The 2,889-nt window shown below is 35.7% G+C and overlaps 1 long non-coding RNA gene across 2 annotated transcripts; it reads left to right on the top strand.

Moving 5' to 3' along the window:
• The first annotated feature begins 342 nt into the window (after nt 1-342).
• Nucleotides 343-2,581, top strand: LOC113343471. 2 transcript variants are annotated; one of them, XR_003357272.1, is made up of 7 exons: nt 343-595; nt 733-880; nt 1,059-1,243; nt 1,337-1,430; nt 1,744-1,844; nt 1,955-2,096; nt 2,188-2,581. It is a non-coding gene; the product is annotated as an uncharacterized LOC113343471 (long non-coding RNA). The 2 variants fall into 2 exon arrangements; XR_003357271.1 differs by lacking the exon at nt 1,744-1,844.
• Nucleotides 2,582-2,889: the final 308 nt, after the last annotated feature.

Below are 2,889 nucleotides of genomic sequence, written 5' to 3'. Positions count from 1 at the left end.
ACCTAAAAATGAAGTCGATCTCTACGATGAAAAAGAAGAAGAAAACAGAAATAACACAATTTCAGAAAATATGGGTTTAGGACTAATTTTTTCTCCAAAAATGGGTGCGCTCCTGGAGATTTTTGGACGTGGATTTCTCAGTGGAAAATTTTTGAAGAATGGGTCTCACTGTAGTTTTCACTATAAAAAATACCTTGTCGGTTAATAAGAACCGACAATGAAGGAATTAAGTCGATTAGAAAACCCAGGCCCACTTAAACGAAGAGTTATTCTCTGTATTTACCTCACCCAATTTTGGGTTCATACACGAATATTTCATTTTCTTCTTCTTCATTTCTTCAGAAAAAAATGAAACCCTAAATCACATTCCTTCTACGATCATTTCTAGGTATCAAATCCCATTGAGATCATTCATATTCCTCCAAATCTCGAACGGCTTGTTCAAGTTTCAGCAAAACTGATCAAGGTTGCAATTTGTAGGCATTTCTGTTTATTTTGGTCATCAAACTTGGAAATGAGTAAGAAGAGGAGAAAGAAAAAGAAACAAAATGGTGTTGATAGCAATTGACATGAGCAGACTAGGAAAATTTAACAGGTAATTTAACACCTCTTTTTAGCTGTTTCACATACTTTCAGCGTTTATCATCTTTAACAAATTACTAATTTGTTGTGTAAAATTGATTTTATTATACTAATCCATGTTGATTAATATCCGAACCCTTTCAATTGTAGGAGGTTGGCAATGTTAATGGGAATGACACGCAGAACTCAATCACTGGGAGCTCACATATATGGAGGAGGATAAAGATGATGTTATCCAAGGATACGAAACAGTACTGTCTACACTCAACCTATGCTCAGAAATCGGACACTCCCAAAAGTAAGTTTTTTTCTTCCTGAATGACAGAAGTTGAGTTAATCATCTTCAGTTCGTGTAAGATTCGTTTGGTTTAACACTGAATGACATATGATTACACATTTGCTTGATTTTTGTACCATATGATTCATTTGTGTGACTTGTGCACTGGATGACAAGTTTATTGTTCTATCTATTTCAGGATTTGTTCACACTAGATGAAAGTTATAAAAAAATCTACCCTGTTTATTGCCTGGATATTTAAGAACAAGAAAGCTAAATGGAAAGACGCCACTAACTATATATCCCACGATACAAATTAGAATGTTCTGCAAGATAAACTCAATGAAGGATCTTGTGAAACTATGGACTATCGAAGAACATCAGGTAAAAAAAATTCAGAACTCTGTCATGTTCATCCAGTAATTTTTTTATTTGCATTCATGTCTAATTCATTCTGAGTTGTGATATATTGGTAAGGTACTTTGCGGAAGCAATAATCAAAATTAGATGCCACCAGGAAGCCAAGGACACAATGGGTAGGAAAGACTTCCCTCGATGCGAAGTTGAAATGGTACGCACCTACATATGCTGATTTTTACTGTCAAGGATGGGAATTATCTGGTCTTGGATTTGACTATTTGCGTTGAAATATTTATCATATTTTTCTGTGTAAAACATTAGAAACTTGTCAAGGATGGGAACACCATATGCTAGTAGATATTGGATTGTGCAACACCATGTTTTACGTCTGCAATAAGTTACTTAACCTTCATCCTCTCACATTAACCTTCATTCATAAATAAGTGATATTTTGCTTAATTAAGCTGGTTCGTTCTCAAATACTTGACCACTTGTTTCTATGTCTTCAACTTCTTCAACTTTAGTTGCGTAACAGCCGAAGTATATCCAAGTTGGTCTTTATCAATGCAATGAACTTCGTACCTGGGGCCATAAGCATTAAAAAAAATTGTGTTGTCATTCTTATGTACGTATCTTGATCCATCTGTGTTTCTGCATGTTTATAAAAGTGCTGGCAAATCCAATTGTTTTCGGAATCTTGTATTCTAACGAACACTTTACTTGCTTCAATTGCAGATCTGGTTGTGGGATATACACAGTGATCTTCATCTTCCTTTTTATTAGGAAGATTTCAGTACAACTGCTAGTATCCTCAAAATGGTAGTTTATCATAGGGTGTCACATGCCGTGGAGTTGTTTACAAAAGCAGTATGCTAAGGTAAATGCCCCCAGTGGTTAATAATGAGCTCTTTGTACTACTATACAGTAGTGTCTCTAATCTGATGCAAACACACTATATCTTCGTGCAGGATACATTTAATTAGAGCTGACTGATTCGACTGTAGCCAGGTCATTATCGAAGATTATTGCCTTCCTAGTCTCCCAAGTAGTCCAACAGTTTGCAGCTGGGATTAATGGCCATAATGCCTTAGCAATGTGATGAACCAGTTTAAACTTCCAGCTGTTGAGGATGGAGTCACCTGTTTACTTACACCAGGAGCAAGACGAACTCAAATGGTGCCTTGGTAAATCAGGAAATTTCTCGGTCAAAGCATGCTAACCTAGCAATGGATCATGATCTTCCAATTCTCAGTCTTAGTGTTTGGTCTACACTTTGGCCTCATAGTGTTTTTTTTCTTCTTCAGTGGCTTCTTTCTAACTATCAGCTATCATATGACGTCTGAGATATATAAACATTAGGAACTATTCATCATCCATGTTTCTACTGGCCTTTGAGATTGTAGAAATTAAGTTCAAACTTTTTTAATCTACAAAAATATGGGAGGGTTGCTTGCTCCCAGTAACCGTGGATTGAGAGTAGCAGAATTTTTTCACATTCTGAATTATTTGAGACACATGGAGGAATAACAGAAGCAAGCCCGTAATGTTTGTCTCTATGCGGTACGATAATTTTCAATCAATTATTTCTTGGAGAAAAAAAAAATTCTATTTTTCCAACATTCCAGGGGTTACAAATTTCGATATTATCAAAATTCAGGGGTTACAAGTTT

Source organism: Papaver somniferum, unplaced genomic scaffold (assembly GCF_003573695.1).
Source record: "Papaver somniferum cultivar HN1 unplaced genomic scaffold, ASM357369v1 unplaced-scaffold_6, whole genome shotgun sequence".
Lineage (NCBI taxonomy): Eukaryota > Viridiplantae > Streptophyta > Magnoliopsida > Ranunculales > Papaveraceae > Papaver > Papaver somniferum.
Note: the sequence above shows the minus strand (reverse complement) of the source record. Positions and strands in the feature narration are given on the sequence as shown.